Genomic DNA, 21,205 nt, shown 5'->3' with positions numbered 1-21,205 from the left:
GAGAAAGAAACTTTACTTCAGCTAGCTCTCACCGCACTCAATTATCAGACTTGGCCCTTTTTGGTTACACTGGGAATAATGATCAGCACATAAAATATAGGGCTTTTAGCCAGAAAAAATAATAATAAAATATAGGGCTTTTAACTTTCAATAAAGTATTTTCAACTGTCCTTTTATCTTCCAGTCACGCTTCTCCAATAGATTCATAAAACTGCCCTTCACAAGTTGTTTAAACTACTTACCCATAGATAGGCGGGATGGTAGTGGCAGAAAGAGTTGCCCCAGAGTTTCTGGAACCTGTTAAGCAGACTATAAGTGTCTAAAGGGAGAAATGAGGTAAAATAAGAGGACAAAAATTTAAAGAGAACGGAAGGGGAAAATAGGGCTAAAAAGGGCTAAAATAGCTTTTTTTTTTTTTTTTTTTTTTTTGGGACAAATGGTCTTGATCTATTTTAGAAATCCTTTAAAACATCATTCGTTCACTCATCATTGATTGCTCACCTACTGGGTGCCCCATACAGTAGTACTGGGCAAAAGGATACAAGAAGGAAGTGAAAATCCACATTCCAAATGGCTACCACTGGGATTTTGTTATAAACTCAAGGAGCTTCAGGTTAGCCTGCAGTACTTCTCTGTAGAGATATCACAAACGATCTCATTTTATCACGATTCCATCACTCTGGGAGCCAAAGTGCATTTTCTGCAGCAGAGTCCTAATCTGTTTCTAGCTTAGTTATCTCTTGTCCTGGAATCCTGGCCCCATCGTGGATTCAAACAACACTGTGAAGAAATGTGCTCTTTTGTAAGAAATTCTTATCTGACTTCATTTCAAGAGCTCGATTTTTCTCTGCTACATCGATCAAATGAATTTGATCATGTGAATTGATCAAAGGGAATGGAGAATGGAAAAACAGCCCAGGGGGTATCTAGAAGCAGAACTCTTCACCTTGGGCTCAACTTTAAATATATATATTGATACAAGGCCATGGCTGAGACTCAGATGCTTCTGGAAAGTGAAGTTTGGGAATAACCCTCCCCTGGTACATATATTTGAATCCTTGTTTTACATGATGGCTGAGGAGTCTCCTAGGAAAAAGATTTGAACTATGCACACATGAGGGAATTAGACATGCATGCATACGTGTGTGCGTGCATGTGTGCGTGCGTGCGTGCATGTGTGTGTTTGTGTGTGTGTAAAGAATGCCAGTGGTTACAAAACAGCTAGATTACAGGGAGAATGACAGGGAATACTAAGGAAGAATGCACCATGAGGAAAGAAGGCTCTGGCCCTGGGAGTTCAGGATGCTGGTGGTTCTAGAAATGAGGAGCCTTATACTAGAAGTCATCTTTACTGACACCAAGTACAGCAGGACTCTACTTCTAACAGCAACGGATTGTGGGATTCCAACCTCACAGGCAGACGTTAATTTTGGCCACATCAATCTGGGGTTAGGAAAAATCTTCTAACTCAGTGGTGCCACTGTCAACCTGTCAGGTAAGAGAAGTTGGGAAGTAAGCAATAAGCAGGGCTGATCCATGGACACATGGGAGCCCAACTGGAGAGTTCCAGAAATTGCTGAGGAGAACATTGTTTAATCAGCTATGCCCAGATGCCTCTGGCTTTAGGCTTTTCTCTGCTATTGTAGCATCCAAAAAAACAAAACAAAAAAAAAAAAAAACCTCCGTAAATCCAGTTCCAAAAGAATCTGAACAAGTTGAAGAAATAAAACAAAGTTAGAGCAAATTGAAATGACCTTTGTTACTACTAGAGACCAGGCTGGAAGACTAAGCTTTAGGCCTGGTGGTCAAATGGGCTGAAATTACACGGACTTGCCCGTAGGCAGGCACTTGTTTGACCAGAGCAGGCATGACCAGGCAAGACTTACAATACAGAGGGACATGGTGCTCCTTTGGAAGGCGCACTCCAAAAAGGAAGAAGCAGAGTTGATTTAACAAGCCCAGTGATTCTTCCAAAATTGTGATCATATTACTCACTCCAGAGCCCCAGGGGTGGAAAGAGTAAAGGGGCAAAAAGAGACAAAGCCTGCATTTAGAGAAATTCTCATTACGGAAGCCAGGTGAGGAGAAAAGGTGCCTCTCCTCTATATCAATCGGGGTTCTGCCAGCAAAACAAAATCCACACCGGATTATTGAATGAAGGGTATTGAACACAGAGGATTAGCCATGCAAGTGTTGCAGCTACTGCCAGATATGCCTCTCAAAGCAGAGAGGAAAGACAAAAACGCCTTGGCTTCTCCTTTCCTCCAAAACTCCAGGGCTCCACCAGTGCTCTTCACTGGCAAACCTAATCTAGAGTGGATGGTCAAGAGAGCCTGGAAATCAGACAGACAGAGCACAGGCAGGGAATGGGTCTGCTAATAAAGAGGCAAATAGATAAATTAAAGAGGAATGCACATCACAAATCACACACCAAAACCTAAGTGTATCTTCACCATTTCTTCACATTTCTGTCCTATAGCAGCTGCCGTGTCTCTCTTCATCTTTTCTTTTCAGCTCAACTCTATCACTCCCTACTGGCTGTCCTCTGTTCCCCTATACCTCTCTTAGAATCACCTCCACAAAAACTTTGTACATAAGTTGGGGAGTTCAGTTTACTCCCTTCTCCTCTCTATTAAAGCTGGCTCTCCACAGGGCCTCCCTTGGTAACCATTTAGGGCTTTGTGATTGGGTAAATAGTATTAATGTGACCAACTTGGTCATCACAGATTAGTTAAACCTGGGGCAATGGAGTTATCCAACTAAAGAGAGAGATCTGCTCAAAATAAGGTCATCAGGAGGAGCTCTGCTGCTTACCTTTCCTCTTTCAAATTAGAGAAATTGATGGTTTAGGCTTAATAACCTTGGTTAATGCCTAAGTCAAAAAGCATCCCCTGCAGCTCCCAACTGGCCTGCGTAGGTGTTTATTTTTGCATTTAACAGAACAGAAAGGACTTGTTTCATTTTCTTGGAAATTGATATATTCTTGGAATTTAAATATCTGTGGTTTAGCTTGTGGGCTCACTATTGAAGGATGGTAATCATTGCTAAACGTAGATGAAAAACATTAAAATAGTGCCTGGGACATAATGGTAACTTAAAAACTGCGTGTTGATAAAATACAGAGAGTTTATAAGATTGTATTAGTTTACTAGGGCTGCCATAACAAAGTACCATGACAGAAATTTATTTTCCCACAATTATGAAAGCTAGAAGTCTAAAATCAAGGTATTGCAGGGTTAATTTCTTCTGAGGCCTCTCTCCTTGGTATATATATAGTTGGTTGTTTCCTATCTATGTCTTCACATGTTTTTCCTTCTGTGTAAATCCGTGTCCTAATCTCCTCTTTTTATAGAGACATTAGTCAGAAAGTTACTTTCTTTTATCTTTACTACCCTTTTAAGATTTTATCACCAAATAAGGCACTAGGGGTTATTTTGAGGTACTAAAGGTTAAGACTTCACCATATAAGTTGGGAGAGTAACAAAATTCATCCCATCATCCAAAGTCATACTTTATCTCAGGCAATGACTTCATTATCTGAACTATGGAGAACAATACAAATATTTTCATGGTTAACTTTATTGTTGATGATGACAGGACCAGGATTAGAATATAGATTTCCTGGTACCCTAATCCATGTCTGCTGGCTCTGTTAGTCTGTCTGTCTTTCTATTGTGTTGGGATTATACAGCATAGTTGTTAGACAATCAGGCTGTGGGTCCAAATCCCACATCTGCTACTTATCAACTACCTGACCTTGGACTAGCTTCTTAACATCTCTTAGTTTGGTTTCTGCATCTATGTAATGGGATAGTAGTACTACCTTTCTCTCTAAGAGGGATGAGGATTCAATGAAATAATACATTTTGTCAGGGAGGAAAACTTTTCCTCTACCCTCTTAAGTTTAGTGTTTGGGGCCCTGCAAATTAAACTAAGGAAAGACAGATTAAAAGGAGAAAAACACAATTTTTATTAATATTTACATGCACAGGAGTTCACAGAAAAGGAGTGAAACTCAAAGAAATGGTTAACCTGAGGGGCTTATATACCATTTTAACAAAGGAAAGGGGGTTTAGATTTCAAGAGATGATAAATTGTGGGGAAGTGACTAGGAAATATATCAGGAAACTAATGAAAGATAAGGGTTATTTTAGTAAAGTCTGTTTATGCAGACTCATCTCCATGTTGACTCTCCATCTCCAGGGATTAGAGTTGCTCTTCCCTTCTGGGGGAGAGAGGCCCTGTCACAAAGGGAAATTTATGCCCTGCTTTTAGGCAGACGAGGGGAGAGCAGGGAACTCTTCTCTGTCTATTGGTTCTCAGTTGCCTTCAGCTCAAAGTAATTCTTATGCCAAAATGATATGTTTTGGGGTGGCATATCCTGATCCCCTTTAACGTAAAGTGCCAGTCTGGTCACAGTAAGTGCTGGATAACTATCTATTATTCCCGTAAAATATGTCCCTCCATTATGGGACTGGAGCCTGGCCAGCCATAGCAGCATGGAAAGGGGATGAAGCTTTTTTTTTTTTTTTTTTTTGTCTTGACTCCAGTTTTTCTGCCCAGACTTTCTACAAGCAAGATTTTCCACACTTCGAACATATTTGATCCATCCTGAAAATTCACTCAAGTCTGTTCTCTTCTCTGCACTCACCTTGCCACAGTACTGGTTCAGGTTCATACAGCACAGGCTGCCATCTGTCTAGCTCCCATCCACCTTCCCATATTGTACACCAGAGAAAATGCAGAATCCTTCATGCGTTCTCCAATGCCTTCAGAGTAAATTTCATGTGCAAAGCCCAGCACCATCTGCTCTGCACTTAACTTTTCAGTTTGAGTTCCCTCTCCCTTAGCTCACCAGTGAACTAATAACTATCACTGACTGAGGGGCGCATTCTCCTGCCTCTGGGCCTCTGAGTGGGGGCATCACTGCCTGAAGCTCCTCTCTCTCCCTTTACTCATGCAAACGTTGCCTGCTCTTAGTAATGTTTCTCAGCTGCCCTGCTGCTACTCTCTCCTCATTTTTGTTGATTAAGGTGCCTCCTATCTTCTACAGAGTTGTAATTGTGCATTTTCTTCTTCGTCTCTGCAAGTCATGAGGTCTTTGAAGAAGGGACCACATTTAGTTTATCTCAGAATCCAAGCACCCAGCACAGGCGTGGCATAGAGCAGGCACTCCTTAAGCGCTTATTGAATAAATGATGCCATTTAGTCTGTCGATGGTGGCCCTGGAAACCAACAATAATTTAATGACCTCATCTCTGTCTGAAGTTCAGGGCTTCTGGAAAGAATATGTAAAGGGAAAAGGAGGTGACTGGGAGTGATCCTGAAAAAATTATGCGGATGAAAGGAATGGTTGTAATGTAATGAAATAGCCTTTGTAAGTTTCCTTTGGGAAGATATATGTTAATTTCTCAAATGTCTGAACATCTGTGTATTTTCATGGGGGAATATACAGCGCCTTTTCTAACGCACTTGAAATGGGGTATTTCCCTTCCAAATGAAAACCAATTAAATAAATTATAATTTTTCCCCTTGGTGCTTACAAAGTGTGGGAGTTGTCACCAAACATTACTAAATGTTCTAATTTAGTCATAAATGGGCTGAAAGCATGAGCATAATTACTAAGTCCAAAGTAAGTTGTTCTAAATATTTTATCTTGTTCAGCATATGCTGTTAAAAAAAACCCTCAAACTATAATTGTCAACATTCAATTCACAAAAAGTAAACAACAGCTGAGCATAATGGGATGATAAAGAATCACTCCATAATTCCTGACATATGGTAAAGAGTATGTCCATGTTGAATTGGAAGATGATCACGTTGATCAACTGAGTTATTTTCTTCCTTCGAATTCTTCTTATAGGAAAAACATCCCTAGGAAAACTGGAGACATTTTCCTAAAGCAGACAGGGGAACATGGGAGAACATTGAACAGTGTAGTTTGATCTCAAGCAGTAAGAATTTAGAACTCACTATGGTGTATGAAAGGGGTAAAGTAAAAAAGCCACATACTTCTGTAAGAGCCATCATTCTAGAACTATCGTACATGAAATGAACAAACGTATGTGGAAAATGTGTGGATAAATTTGTGAGTTTTAATTTCTGTGAATAAACTCTCATGGGCCCAGCCTGTGATACAACTTGTGATGATTTGGATTCATTCTAAATAATGGACACTTAATCTGTTTCTAGGGAAGACTACTGGGAGCCTGCTTGAAATTTCCTTTTCTTTATCAAATGTTTTGAATATATGGGTTTTAAGCTCAAAGGAGATGAAGACATGCACCGAAAAACAATGTTTCAGTCAACAATGGACCACACATACAATGGTGCTCTCATAAGATGATAATGAAGATGAAAAATCCCTATTGCCTAGCAACATTGAACCGCATTACTCACAGGTTTGTGGTGATGCTGATATAAACAAACCTACCGCGCTGCAGACATATAAAAGTGTGACCCGTACAATTATGTACAGTACATGATACTTGAAAATAAATGACTGTTACTGATTTATGCATTTACTATACTGTATTTTTATAGTTATTTTAGAGTGTACTATTTCTACTTATAAAAAAAATTTGCTATAAAACGATATGCCGTGTTACACCAGCGGCAGCCTCATACATCTCGTGTTTACAAGTCTCTTTTTTTTAGTATTTAAAAATTTTTCAATTACAGTTAACATTCAACATTATATTAGTTTCAAATATACAGCATAGTGGTTAGACACTTATATAACTTATGAAATGCTCCTCCAATAAGTCTAGTACCCTCTAACACCATACTTAGTTATTACAATATTATCGACTATATTCTCTATGCTGTACTCTATATGCCCAATACTATTTCATAACTGCCAATTGGTACTCCTTAATCCTTTCACCTTTTCACCAAGTCTCTTGATTGCGTTATTGTCTCTTGTGCTTGATTTAATCTCGTGTTGTTTTGTACAGTAACATGTTGTACAAACTTGTAGCCTAGGAGCAACAGGCTGTACCATAAAGCCTAGGTGTGTAGTAGGCTACACCATCTGGGTTTGTGTAAGTGCACTCTGTGATGTTTGCACAACCACAAATCACCCAACGATGCATTTCTCAGAATGTATCTCCATGTTAAGCAGTGCATGACTGTATATATAAACCATTTATTTTCAGAGTGAAGCACTAGAGGGGAAGGAGGGTGTGTTCCTCTTGTTCTAACCAAATACTTCAAAGCTGCCCTACGAGACAAAGGTGGGGCCATCTCCAGAAAAAACAAACCTTGCTTCTTGGTTGAGCGAGATAAGAAGCAGAAGCCCAGCTTGGGGACAAAGGGCTTTGTAAAGAAATGTTGAGGAACAAGACTATCTCTTTGTTTTTTCACATGAATAATGATGATCTACTTTAAATTCTTTTTGGAATGAGCAGTGGGGTTTGGGAGCGTGTATTAAATAAATTAACAAATCATTGAACTGATTAATTAATAACCACACCTAGGCAGAGAGAAATGAACTGGTGGTTCACTGAGAACACTCCAAGGAGGAAAGGGTGTGTTCCGAGTGGCCTGATGTAGGGGAAATCCAGCAATCTGGAGGCAAAGGATGACTTTCTAAACTTTAGTTTTGGGAGATAATAATTAGTATTGTAAATATGCTTTGCAACTCTAAAACCCCATAAACTGTGACTTATCTCATTCTGCTATCTCTTTAAAGCGCTGTTTTTGTTACTGAACTAAAGGGGGTTCATTTGCCTACGTGCATCAAAGCAAAATGAGACATGAACAGGAGTTTGCAGCAAAGAAAGGAAAGGTTTATCATTTAAGTTAATGGCACAGGTGAGCTGGCACACAAAGACCTGTCTTCCTGATGGCCTCTAGGGAATAGGTTAGGTAGAGGAAAACTCATTAGTCATGGTAGTAGCTAAAGGAGTTGGAGTCATGGGCTCTACTGATTGGTCAGGCCTAGGGTGGGAGGTGGGTAATCATTATATCAAGTCCTGATGTCAGTCATGGCGTCATTCTGTCTGGTTTCTAGGGGATGTGGCTCTAGGGTCGTTCTGCCTTCATGGGTCTGGAGTTGAAACACAACAGAGGTCAAGATGTTATCTTCAGTTTGACTGAAACTGGGTTTCTGTGGCCAACAGACCTGAGGCTTTGTTCCTAAGACTATTTGATGCTGACAGGAATCTGATGTCCTAAGGGCTTAATGATTAAGGGAGTGGTTGTGCATAACGTGCAAAGGTGGAAGGATAAGGAAAGAAAAGAAGCAAGTGAGTCATGGTGCTATTAAACTAGACAAGTCTAGTTTGAATCAAAGAGAACGATAAAGAGACAAAGTTATTTTAAAGAAGTGAAGTTTTTGCACAGTTACATTTTAGAAAATGATAGCCTGATAATTAATCTGATTAATCTGAATAAATGTAAAGGCTAACTTTTCACAGAGCTCTTCATCATGCCAGGCACTGTATCTGTCTAAGCACAATGATCTTTTCTGTACAGAGACTCTGTTAAGCTCAAAAGAAGCTCCAAGGACACAAGAGGTGGGAACCACGGAGACAGCACGATAAACAGGCATACACATTCTGCTCAGCCATGCTACTTCAGGGTAAAACTCAGGACGACTTGTCTGAAAAATATCTGTAAGGTTCATTGTATGGATCCTTGAGGGAAACAATGGCATTACCATTGCCTCAGACACAGGGGGAAATAGTGAGGATTCTGGACATCCCTAATGAGAGAGGACCCTGAACGTTAGACTGGTTTCACTTCTGTCAATCAAAAGCCTGTGGCAGGCTCAGCACTATCCTGGAAAATTAAGAAAAGTAGGGAGTAAGCGTAAAGCCCGGAATTGCTTTATGCATGTAGGGGTCACAGGAAGCATTCCACACCTAAGACGGCTCAGGATAGATTGCCAAAGGGAATAGAAGGGGTCTTTCCTCAGTGAAAAGAAAGAACAGGGAACTGAAAAACAGGGAGAGAGCCTTACTCTGCTAGCTCGTAGATATTCTGGCCCCTCTTCTTATGAGACACACAATTATTTCTCAAATGTTTGATGATAATGGCGACGACGATGATGATGATGATGATGATGACTTCTTTAAAAATATGTCTTCTTAAAAATGAAATGAAATGAAATTCGAGAATACTCTGTGTCTTCGTTCCAATCCCATTATTTAATCATGAGAAAGAACTGGATTTCATTTAAAGTAGCAGTGTAATGACACCAGATTCATGATATGGATCCTAAAGGCCATAGTCTAGTCATTCTCTTTCTCGAACAATTTTGGTAATTTTGATTCGTCCCCTTTAAGATGTTCTTTTTTTCATACGTTATCTTGTCTAATGATACTTATCTAACAACTAAATGTCGAGTCAGGAGATGTTAATTATATGCCATGTCTTATTGTCCTAGTTTAATTTGACCTTTTCTTGATGAGATGTTTTCTTTCCTTGAGTATTGGCATTTTGATGCCACCTAGGCAAGCAAGCTATTTTGGGTTGTTCCTTAATGGGGAACTTCTCATATGAAGAGTTTCACTGTGAAAAATCGGTCCATCATTTCATTTTATAAATTAACATTTTTGCTGATTTAAACAGGTTCTGCCCAACTATCTAGACAAAGGCACAAAACCTGCTTATATTACATGACAGATGACAAGTGCTACCAGTGAAAATAAATATTATTTTAGGTTCTAGATTTATCTCTATCTTGTCTAACTGAGAGTCATATCTTGTCTAATTGAGAGAATAAACGTTATTTATTCAAGTTTGAATTTATACTGGCTTACCTCACATATACTTTGCAGGGATATTTGTGTGTGGTAGGAAGAGTGAATTATCTATCAAATTCTCTCATTGATTTTTCATTGAATATTTTTTTCTCATTTTATTGTCCTTAGAGAATTGTTGATTCTGTGGTTTGTGTTTTCCCAAGATAAATCTTTAAGTTGTTGGAATAATTACACTTGCACTTGTCTTTTATGACTAAAAAATAATCGACAGTGCTTTTGGAATGTCCATATTTCACATTGCCTAATTAGATTGTTGAAGATGCTCAGTTTTCTGGTCTATGTTTTCTTTTTGTTTGTTTGTTTTGTTTTGAGAGAAGGTCAGCAGGGCACAGAAAGCTACTTCTCTGAGGTTATTAGAAAATAAAGAATTTATTGTGAACAGCTCCAGAAAGATTTATACAGATCCTTTTTCAAAAATGTAGTATGTAATCTTGCAGGAAAAAGAGGTCTAAGCAGGGAAAATAGGCATATTAGTTTCTCAGGTAAAATATGTTTGGATGCCTCTTGCATTTATGATTTTAGAATAATTTGGTACCATCATAATTACAGTACCACCATATACTTTTCTACATAGTAATACTCCAGGTTAGCTCAGCAAGATCTGATGTTTACAGATGTTTGCTGATTCCTGTAGCATCTAGAGCAGCTACTGAGTCACTCGTTCATAAATATTTAATAAGCCCTTTCTAGGAGCAAGACACTATGGCACTATACAGGAGTCTTTTTTAGATTAAATCCTAGTTAGTCCTAGTTAAGAGACTTAAGCACTACTCTTATAATGTTTATTACATTGTTCAAATATCAGCATACATTTGCAAATCCTATATAAGTAAAACTCAAAAAAAACCTGTGATTCAATCACTCTGTACCACAATTTTATTATAAGCAGTGTTGTGTTCCTCCTATCTTGACAGTAACTTTGCTCATAATAGCAGCTTAATAAATATTGTTGATAGTATGCTGACTGGGTGTAGGTATTAAACAAATAACCCCTATTCCCACCCCACTCCCCGAATAATTGATTGCATTATAGCGAGCTTCTTAACTAGTCTCTTCAAATAAATTCTCAGTAGACAGCAAATGAAATGGGCCTAAAATCCGACCCAAAATTCATGTTTTCAGCTTTAGCTAGGTTGACTTTTACTTTGTACATGCATGAGCACAAAACAATTAAATAGTAGAACCCAGGGAGACAGGAAGCAGACAATTTTAACCATAGCTGCTGCTACTGAAGGTTGTGGGTTGTGATGTGTGGGTTGTCTTTATTGTGAAAGACAGGAAGTATCCAGACAGAAGAAAAAAAGGGCATGAACTTCTATAGAGTGCTAACTCTGCGTCAGGCACCATGCCAGTAGCTTATATAAACCATTCTTGGATCTCATAGCAATCTTGAGCTGGAGGCAATTTAGAGTAGAAAGACTGAGTTCAGAGGTAGTTAAGTAACTTACCCAAAGTGTCACAGCTCACACTTGGCAGGTCTTGGACTGCAGCTCAGATCAGTCTGCTCCAAAGATTATGCTTTTTCCACTCTGCTCAGTTGTGTCCATCCTACCTTCTGTGGTAAAGGGACACCTGCATGGCAAGCTGACCATTTGAGTTAGGCTTTCCTGATTTTAAGAATAAGACTCAGGTCACCACAAGTAATGAAGAATGTGCTATATCTTTCAGAAATGAGGAAACAGTGTTGTCAACCTCGTAGTCAAGTCTCAGAGAACCCAGGAAAGGCAGAACCATGCGATTCCAGGAAGGCTAGAATGGCATTGGAACCAGGCTTGAGGAGACTGGAATGAGAATCGCATAGATGCCAAGACCATTCTGGAAGCGCAGGTGCTGCTGTTTACGGGCCTTCGGGAAGCCCACCCGCCATTAATGTGACCCACTTACTCTCTGCAGGTTTGCTTCTCTAGGTATCTCTGATTCTCTTACACTGTCAACTGGCTTCCCTTTTACTCGTAATCTTTTCTTATATCATCTGTGTGTCCGTTTATTCTGCTTCCTCTCAACTTCAATTTGCTTACGGCTCCTCATGGCCCCGCTCTACTTCGAGGCCTCTTTAACATATTCTGAACAACTCTCACTGCAAACTGCCCTATTCTCTCAGTGTTTCTTAATTCCAACTCTGGGAATCAGACCGCTGGAGCCAACCTACCTTTGTTTGGAAAGGCTATTTATGCCCAAATACCTCATTGGTTGTAAACCAGCCTATAGGTTTTGACTGCCCTTGAGTTAGAAATCCAACTGGGTCTAGTCACTCCAAAAGAGCTGTAGGTACACCTTGTTCCTTTAGGTGTGGCTAGGGACTTGACAGGCAGGATGACTGACATGTTGGCAGTGACCGACAATAATGAAAATTGATCTGTCAATATCAGATCAGTGGCAGTAGGGAAAAAAAAAATCACAAAATGGCAGTTGCACAAGATAACAGCTGCGTAGACTCAGTGAGGGAAAGTCAGCACTAGGAAGAAACAGAAAGACTTTTAATAGGAAATTGAGAGTGCTTGGGGGAATGAACTGCCCACCATGAGTCATCAATAAGACATCTGCTGGGAACAGAGAGCTTCTTACAAGGCAATCACTAAAGACCTTCAGGAACATTTTTTTCTTCTGGTTGTGTTTTATGAAAATGTGTATAATCTCATTGAGAGTTGAGATTTTCTCCTTTTAGCCTTGGTATAGAATCTGAGAATATGGTATTCGTTATGTATTTTCTCTGTCAATTAAACTTATTTTTTAAAATTATTTTAATTATATAAATAACATATAATGCATTCTCACTGTGAAAAATTCAAATAGTATAGATAAAACCAAAGTCTGCCTTGACTCCATTTCCCAAATCCTTCTTCTTCCCCAGAGGTAGCCTTTTAGACCTTTTTCTAAGCATAGAGAAAGTTCTATTTTATTGTTTTGTATAAATGAACAACCATATTCAGTACATTACAATCTAGAACCATTTAAACCAAAGTACACAGGTAAGGTTTTTCACATCTCAGAAATACCTGCGACCAACTTCCACTCACAGATACTGGATGCCAACAAAGGCTAAACAATTCATCAAGCAGACAATTCAAAGGACAAAACAATCATTTGGCCAAAGTGTAAAGAGGCACACAGATGATATGGCGCCTTATTCCAGAAGCAGAGACCATCCATGGTTTGGCTTCTGCCTGGTTTGGCGTTGTGAACTCTATAAATAGCAGCTGAATTGAATGAGTATAGAGGTCAGGGTCAGCTGATAAAAACGGAAGTTTCCTTACCACAAACAACCATGAAAAGTCACACAGACAGGCGATAATAAAAAAGAGAGAAACTAAACAAACAAACGAAAATTTTGACAGCCCTCCCTCCCTGCACAATCGTTATTTTCATTCCAGCCTCATCACCTAAATTTCATCCAGAGAGTTGAATCAAGAATTTAACTCTGCATACAATCTTCACCAATTTGTAATTTTAAACGTCATGAATTTGGAAAACTTAGACAAGAAAATCCTGAATTTCAAAATTCTCTTTTTCTGAAGTACAATCTATTAATTGTATGTAGCAACTTGAAATAAGATCATGAGACTTCTAAAATGATTAGCAATCAGGGCATCAATTAGCAGTATTTATATATTAACATGTGCTTTTAATCCGTAACACCTGTTTTCTTAATCCACAATCATTCAAGTACAGATTAAACTTGGGCTGTAAACCGTATGAAGGCAAGGATTCTGTTGTTCTATTCTGACATCTCCCCGCCATGCCTCCAACCCATATTCACAGGACACTTACTATAGCTCATGTGTGTGCTTACAACAAATGCATATTGACTGTTGAAAACATAAACATGACAAGGCCCCAGGACACAAGGATTAACGAGACAGACAAAATACTTTATAGAACTTTATAGAATTAACATTGGTATGGCTGGTGAAGACAAAAAATAGCATGCTTAAATACATAACCTAATACATGAAAATCGTTTCAGATAGTAATCAACGAGGGAAAACATAACAAGCTAAAGGCAGAGAATGACTGAAGGTGAATGTATTTTAGTTAGGGTGGGCTGGGAAGTCCTTTCTCAGGAGGCATATTTAAGATGAGACATGAATGACGAGAAAGACCCAGTCAGGCCAAGATCCATAGTGCAATTGGAGAAACCAAACAAATCTACATGAAGCAATAGCAAACTGTTAGGTGTTATACTTAGTATAGGGTGATAATCATGAGAGCATTAATGGTCAGAAGGGCAAAAGCAGTCCTTGAAGTAGGGAAGGAAAAAGATTTTCTTGATCCTCCTAGGGTCCTTGGCTGGGTCTGAAAACCAAACTTACAAAGACAGATTTATAGGAGAAAAGCGTACTAATTTATTTAGTATAAGTTTTATGTGACATGGGAGCCTTCACAAGGAAACGAAGGCCCAAAGAAACAGACCTGAGTATTTTTATGCTGGGTTGATGAAGGGTGGACAGTCATGGAGGAATATGATAGGTTAGAGAGTAGGAGGTAAGTGCATTAACTGGGGAACACTCAACAAGGCCTGTTTGTTAGGATTGTTCTGTGTCTCTTTGTCTTCAGAGATAAAGATGTTCCTTTCCTTCAGGTATAGGAAGGGCACGTCTCATGTGAAGGTTTTATGACCTGTTTCAGGGGAGACAGTGGAAGAAATGTCCAACTCCTGCTATTTTTTCAAACTCCTTCAGCTTAAAATAGTCAATATGCTGAAGTGCCATATTTTGGGGTAGCTCGTCTTGAACACTATCACTGGTCTCGGTATGTCTTTATCTGGTTTGGGTAGGATTTAGAATGAAGGTTAGGGTGAGGGTTAGGGTTAGAGAAAGGGCAGAGGATTTGGCAGAGCAGGGCAGAGGTGAGGCAATGGAGGGAAGCTGGGCATTGACTTTAAGGAAGCGCTTCCAGTCAGGGTCACACAAGGGCGCAGCTGGTTCCTGAGAGGGAGCGCCTCTTTCAGTTTTGTGCACCTCTCACCTCACTTGCCTCACCCTATTCCCAGCTCTGAGGTTGGGCATGACCTGACTTGGTCAGAAGAGAGTAAGGAGACCCTCCAGACTAAGAAGGAAAAAAGCACCCATGACATCTAGGAGTTGGCCTGGTGCTGACAGCTTGGTCTTGGCGTTGCTCTGAGCTGGCCTGGCACTGACAACTAGGCTTTGGTGTTTTCCTGTTGAAGGAAAACAATTTGGGGGAACATAAACACCAGACAAGGCCACTCTGTGATCCTGATGGATCAAGATAAAAACAAGACCACTTCATAATCATGTCTGAACTTAGACAAAACATGAACCTTGTCCAAAAGACACAATACCAAACATCTTCTCTTCCAGCTCATGAGTGACAGGTGTTCTTTACCAATTATGGCTTTAGTCTCCCTCCACTCTGCCCTCCCAATACCTAACATTTTTAGGATACCAATCATAGAGTTACCTGGCTTCTTGACAGCATCCATTCCACAGCAAAGCCCTGCTTCCTTAAACACTCCCCCAAATTGGCAAACACAAACCTAAGTCTTGTCAGTCTTTCTAACACCTTGGTACTGAGATACCCATGGCTTCCCATGGGGTGTGTTCTCCCTGCTGAGAGTAATCAACTTGGCCTGTGCAGAGCTGTTCCTGGTGGTCTTCACTGGAGGGCACTGACATTGGCGAGAATGCATAACATTGAGGGGTGTAGAGAAATGAGGTTGGGTGGTAGGAATGGGTCAGTTTATGAGGCCGAGCATGTAGGTGGGCTCAGCCTTGAAAGCTAGACTGAGGCTGTAGAAAGGAAACACACTGTCATTTAGGAGCAAAGACTGGCCTGAATGGAAATTACGGCATTGGAAAGTTGATGTGGCTGTGAGCACGATTGATGTGGGGGTAGGGTGGGTGGCCTGGGCTATAGATTGCTTTTAATAGATAGGAAAACTGAGGTAGCAGCTCAGTGACTTCCCACAATTTGCATATGGACTAAAACAGGGCTTCTGGGTCTCTTGTTTTTAACATTAGCAGTAGCTCCTTGTGGCTCACTCAACTCCTACCCTAACCACATTTCATATTACCAGAAAATTAAAACCACTTCTTGGCTTTTCAAAAACATCACCTAATATGGAAATTTCAATGAAGAATTTAATAAATAGAACAATTTATTAAACTTAATTTTATCATCCATTAAGCGAGCTGAAAAGGAAGCGTCTTTGCCGACTGCTCGATTCTCAGTCTTGTTTCCAGAGACTGGAATTCCTTTGCCTATCACAACTTTCAGGAGATCACACACAGCTGTGTGGCAACTCAACTGAGAAAGCTCCAGGGCTTCCTTCAAACTTAGCCCTCTTTCATTTCTGCATCCTTCCACCACAGGCATTATTGACACTCAGAGAGGCCAAGAAGAAAGAGATGGCTAAGAAAACCTGACTCCTGGTGGAAATGCATCCCAATAAATAGAATTGGTCCATATTGGGCTTTTAAGCTGGAATTTCCAAAAAGAGGCCCGATTTCAAAGGAAGATAGATATTCCAGGACTAGGTCACAGAGAAAGACTGCTCAGCCTTGGAAAGGACAATGTGTGGGCCTGTGTCCCAGGATCTAAGGCAGGAACTTGTCATTTCTTTTCTTTGTGTAAGTCTGCGTGATGCCAACTCTTCCTTTATTCTTGGGTTATTGTGTGTGTTTCCTTGTTTTTCTAGGCTGTCAGATCCCGGAGGGCAGGATGCACTGCTGATTCACGTCTGTATTCTCCACAGAGTTAGCTAGTGCTTATGGCCAAATAGGTTCTCGGTCATTGGCTGACTTTGAATGTGAAATGCACTGAAGATGCATTTCAAAAATAGTTGGCTTTCTCTGATGAGAGTGTTGCTAGCTGGGAAGGTGCTATAGGGTAACTTCTCAGCAGGATTTGAATTTTGAGTGCCAAGGAAAGAGCAGAATGATTAGAAGCTAGGTGCATTTCACTAGGATATACTCTGTTATCTTTGTTTTACATTTAAATGAAACATTTAGGTCTACGTAAATTTGGATGACACATTAAGGGCAATTTCCTCAGCGTGATTCAGGTTGCTGATTAGAAAACTGAAGCCTCCTGGAGTATTCTGTTTGTGTTACTGATTGGTTAAGGGCTGTTTACATCATGGGGCGAGTTCATTTTCCCCTTGGAAAACTGAAGAGCAGTGCCTTTAAGGTATAGCCAAAGCAAACACTTTCTTTAAAAAGTCCGATCTCCTGGGCTGAAGCTCTTGAGCTCTCTCTTTCTAACTGCACAGGAAACAAAGAAATGCCAGCTGCACAGTAGAGTGACTATTTAACCTCTGGCAAAAGAAGTCTGACCTTTGTCCTCAGCTTCTAGGAGGCAATCCCTAGTGTTTTTCTTCTTTTCGGGGCAGTGGATACTCTGACAATGGGATTTAGGGTGAGGATTGGCCACACCAAAAGGATCTACCACATGACTTAAGGCAGGCTCTTCGGTGGCCTGGAGACGGAATCAACCACATGGGCAATTGATCAATCAATTATGTCTGTGTAATAGAGCCTCAATAAAAACCAAACAGAGGCTTGGGCGAGCTTCCCTGGTTGGCAATATTCTGGATGTATTGTCACGCACTGATGTCACGCATTGATGTTGGTCAATTATTCTGACTCTCCAGGGGGAAAACAAACAGAAACTCTGCATTTGGAGCCCTCTAGGACTCTGTCTCTTCTTTTGCCTGATCTTAATCTGTATACTTTCCCTGGAACAAACCCTAACTATGAACATTCCCGTTTTCATTTGAGTTCTATGAGTCTTTCTAGAGATTACCAAGCCTGAGGGGGGTTTTGTGACCCCGTCAACTTGCAGTTAGTGTCAGAAGTGAGGACAGTCTTGGAAACTTTGTCCTCTGACTTTGCAGTTGGCCCTCAGTTCCTCGCATGCACCTTTCTCAGACCCCAGGCCCTGGGAATAAGAAACTAGTTTGCTCTTAGGGGAGGATCTATACTGAGATTGGGAGTACCCCAGTTCAGAGTGCCCATGGTGGGGGACAGCGGGCAATGTTCTCCATCTCCCCCTGCAACTCTCCCCAAGTCTATAACGGCATAAGTTTACCAGCTAACTAAACATACTAAAAGAAAATGCTTTAATGGAGTCTAAGGCACCTGAGCACAAGGTAGAGGAAAGAGCAGTGAACTAGAAAACACCAGACCAAAGTTCTAGCTCAGGCTTAAACTCTAGAAACCTCTCTTAGTCTGTACAGCCCAGTCTCCTGGACTTCAGTTTTCCCACCTGTAAAATGGGAAGCATAGTCCCTAGCTTTATCACTTTAAAAGGTTATTAGAAGAAACGACTGAAATAATGCATGTGAAAAGGTTTGGAGATCACACGTGTGAAATAATGCATGTGAAATAATGCATGTGAAAAGGTTTGGAAACCTGTGACTTGATATTTATAGAAACAGACAATATTAATATTGTCATCTTATTCCTAGCCATTTTATAGACAAGACCCAAGGGCCAGAAGTGACAAATATCATAAGTTAATAGAACTGGGAATCCATGTTTCCATGTTTTCCATGGTGGTGACTTTTTAACAAAACTTCATGCAAGAGCATTCCTTGTCCAGAAGACAGGCTTTTGATGACCTCAACTGTTTAGAGCAAGCAGGAAAGTGTCTCTGAACCTAAAACGGCTATCGTAAATATCACTTTTCAATGGAACCCTCCAACCACACAGACTGGAAGTTAGTTGAAAATTATTATTTATCAGATTAGAAGCTACAGAATAGATGAGGTGAAGTAGCTAGAGGTAAAGTAGCTAGAGGCTAATAAACAGATGTGATATCTGAGAAAATAATAGTGGCAACAATCTCAGTTAGGGGTAAAACAACACAACATAACTTGTTCTCATTGTTAATCCCTGTAATGATGTGCCTGAGCATTAAAAGAAATTAAATTATGTTCAGTTTGCTCTGAAGCAAGGCAAAGGAAGGAAGTAAAAAAATATTGAAAAGATAGAGACATGGCCATCATTTTGTGTAGATGATATAATTGCATAGAGAGAAAACTTGAAGGAATCAACCGAAAAACTATTAAAATAATAAATTAATCTCAGTTTCCTCATGGTTGTTGTGAAGATTAGCACTTGCACATGGCCCTGATCATAGTAGGTCCCTGACAGGTTGTGGAGAGTAAATATAAGCTTTATATTCAAAACTCCAGAGCTTTCCAGTACAATAGAACTCACCAATTAGTAATAGAAAAAAAAAAATTACTACATTTGTAATAGCAATAACAAGCCCCAAATCGAAAATCCCATGAAAGAAAAATATGTGTAGCAACTATATGAGGAAAATTATAAAATTACAGAGAGAAAAATGATTTGAATAAATGGAAAAATGTGCTAAGATACTGAATGTCAAAACAGGATATTGTAGAGATGTCACTTTTTTCCCAAATTAACTTAAATCCTTAGAGTTATTCCAGGCAAACTATCTACCCTACTATTTTTGGAACTTGGCAAGATATCTTAAAATTTCATCTGGAATCATAACAAGCAAGTATGTTGAAGAATATTTGTGAAAGGGAAAGAAAGGTAGGGATGATTCTAACGTATGGAGTATATTATATAGTGTAGGGGAGGAAAAATTTCCCTCTACTCTCTTGGTTTCTGTGGTTGGACTTGAGGAAAAAATATATATATATAAATTTTACTTACTATTTTTATGTGCACATTGGAGTCCTCATAAGGAAAATGGAGACCAAAATAAGTTAGGACGGAGGGCTTATATACTTAAAAAAACAAACCAAACAAACAAAGAAACGAGAATTTGTGAAGAAATGACAAGACAAAGGGTTTTGGCCCAGGAAAAATGGAAAAGTGACTAAGAAATATATGGGGAAAACTAAAGGGAGATAAGGGTTATTTTAGTTTGCACTCATCTATTTGGTGTTGACTTCTAGAGAGAATATTCTATAAGAATATTCTTCTCTTCCTGGCTCAGGAAGGGCACCATTCCCTTGGGAAATTTTATGACTTACTTTTAGGTAGAAAGGGGGAGGTCAGAGAGCCCTTCCTGCATCTGCTGTTTCTCAAGTGCCTTCAGCTCAAAATAATCAATATGCTAAAATGGCATATTTTGGGGTGGCATGCTCTGAATCCCTTCGATAGCTATAATAATTAAACCAATATGGGATGGGTGCAAGCCTAGTCCGATCAATGGAACAGACAGCTCAAAAACAAATCACGGGATTTATTTTGCTAAAAAGGAGATATCTCCCATCAATGGGGTAAAATGTTACTCAGTATGTGATGCTAGGAAAAATGGTCAATTATTTATGGGGGAATCTATTTAAATTCTTTATATATAGCAAAATAAATTCTACACAAATTAATTGAATTCGACTTATAAATTATCTTGCTTCTTCATTCACTGAGAAAACTGAAGCAATTTTCAGACACCCACCACCCCTTCTATTCACCAACCATCATTCCTGCCCCTATACTCAGCTTTCCCTCTATTTTAGACAAACTATCCTTCCTCCTATCTAAAGCCAATTTCTTCACTGGAGGCCTAGAGCAGCTCTGTCCAACAGAAATGTAATGCAAGCCACATATGTAAATTCCACTGCGACATTGTGGTCCAAGCCATCATCACATCGCACCGGGATTACTGTAATAGCCTCTCGACAGGTCACTCTGCTTCTACCCCCATCTCCTTAAAGTATATGTATCCTACAGAGGATATGATACATTCCAAGAGCCTCAATGAGTGCCTGAAACCTCATATAGTACCAAACCCTATAAATATTATGATTTTTCCTATTATTACATACATATGATAAGGTTTAATTAAAATTAGACAATTTCATGGATAGAAGATTCATTCTTATCATAGATCTCAACAACCTTAACATACATATTTTTTTCTTAAGTCAAGAACTTTTACCTTTGCACTTAAAGTAAACACTTTACAGCTCCTCTTTGGCATATCCGAAATGCCAGCATCACTACTCTTGTGATTTGGGACCATTATTAAGTAAAATAAGGGTTATTTGAACACAAACACTGTGATACTGTGACAGTTGATCCGATAACCAAGACAGCTGCTAAGTGACAGACAGGCAGGGAGCATATACAGTGTGGATACGCTGGACAAAGGGATGATTCACATCCTGGGCAAGACAGAATGAGAAAGCAGATTTCATCATGCTACTCAAAACAGCTCACAATTTAACACTTATCAATTATTTATTTCTGGAACTTTCCATTTAATACTTTCAGACCACAACTGACCACAGGTAGCTGAAACCTTGGGATGGGAAACTACTGATAAATGGGGAACTACTGCATTTTCAACAGATCATCCTGAGTGATCTTGTCAAACCTAAGTTAGATCACAAACCTCCTAATGATGGCTTTTTTTTTTTTCAGAGTAAATGTCGGAGTCTTTCCAATGTCACATGAGATCCCCCAACCTCTCTGACCACATCTCTGACC

General features: G+C 39.6%; 1 protein-coding gene across 8 annotated transcripts in view; it reads left to right on the top strand.

The window, feature by feature from the left end:
• The window catches only part of PCED1B (PC-esterase domain containing 1B), a 145,483-nt gene that overhangs the window by 121,294 nt on the left and 2,984 nt on the right, over positions 1 to 21,205 (top strand). For 3 of the 8 annotated variants that reach the window (XR_003047781.1, XR_003047783.1, XR_003047778.1), the window contains exons 4-5: positions 11,439 to 11,597; positions 13,735 to 13,787. The exons of 2 other annotated variants lie outside the window; for them this stretch is intronic. The gene's annotated coding sequence lies outside the window, so the exon portion shown is untranslated. Of the gene's footprint in view, positions 1 to 11,438; positions 11,598 to 13,734; positions 13,788 to 21,139; positions 21,180 to 21,205 lie in introns of those variants that run through there. 3 more of the 8 variants (XR_003047782.1, XR_003047779.1, XR_003047787.1) reach the window with 2 other exon arrangements.

Source organism: Pteropus alecto, unplaced genomic scaffold (genome assembly GCF_000325575.1).
Source record: "Pteropus alecto unplaced genomic scaffold, ASM32557v1 scaffold196, whole genome shotgun sequence".
Taxonomy (NCBI): Eukaryota; Metazoa; Chordata; class Mammalia; order Chiroptera; family Pteropodidae; genus Pteropus; species Pteropus alecto.
Note: the sequence above shows the minus strand (reverse complement) of the source record. Positions and strands in the feature narration are given on the sequence as shown.